We start from the raw sequence: 1,084 nt of genomic DNA, 5'->3' as shown, positions 1-1,084 counted from the left end.
TGGGATTTACAGTCACACCTTTTTGGTTTATCATGTGGCCTAAAAATTTAACCTCTTTAAGTTAAAGCTCACATTTACTAAGCTTGCCACAAAGCTGCTTCTCCTTTAGTATACTTAAAACAGCCTTTAAATGTTGCTCATGATCTTCTCGAGATTTGGAGTACACCAGGATGTCATCTATAAAAACTACAACTAACCAGTGATCTAACCCATTTATTATATATTGTCTTATATCATTTCATGGGTTATTATGGGTTATTATGAGCATAATTGTGCATATTTGTGTCTGATATAGTTTAGATGCCTTTGCATAGAGTTAATGTCTTTTAGAGTCAAAATTGTCATAATTAGTGATTAATTATTATTAATTAATTTCTAGGACAATTGGTACTTCATTTAGATTGATTTTGATTGCAGGAAACAAGAAAAATGGAGCCAAGATCAAAGACCAAAGAACAACACAACATTAAATGGAGGAAATATGATTCTGTAAAATCCGTCATGGGGCCTGGCACGTTTTTGAACCTGTGTATTTTACTTATAAGATCTAACTCTAAATAGTTTCCCACTTAAAATCCAACCTAAACCAGGCCAAAACACCCAAAGACTAAGGAATTTTTGAAAACCTAGCCACATTCACTCATACACAACCTTTCCCATTCATTTTCTCCCATCTTCTTCACTCTCCTTCACAAAATCTCCATCTTCTTCCATTTCTCCTTCATTTTCTACCATGAGTAGCTTGAAATTACTACTGGTTGTGGTGCTTCTTGTTCCAATACGTGGCTAAGTGTCTGGTCTCTGAAGATGGGTTGATTGGCATGAGTTCCAAGAGCTTCAAAGGGCAGTTAGCTTCATCCATAGTTCTAGTTGTTTATTTCTGAATTCCTAGGTCTTAGGATTTGTAAATTGGGGTTGAACTATTTTGATTATTGTTGTAATCAATTCTGGATGATTATCTTGTGTATTGGATTAGTGAATGTTGAATTTGAGCTTCAATATATGTGGTTACATATATGTTTCTATGCAACTCTTCGATACTCTCTTTCTTGCATGGTATTGTTTGGTTGTTGAGTTAATCTAG

Source organism: Neltuma alba, unplaced genomic scaffold (assembly GCF_004799145.2).
Source record: "Neltuma alba isolate B1F8T4 unplaced genomic scaffold, ASM479914v2 tig00003056_pilon, whole genome shotgun sequence".
Taxonomy (NCBI): domain Eukaryota; kingdom Viridiplantae; phylum Streptophyta; class Magnoliopsida; order Fabales; family Fabaceae; genus Neltuma; species Neltuma alba.
The sequence above is the reverse complement of the archived record's forward strand: the minus strand, read 5'-3'. Positions refer to the sequence as shown.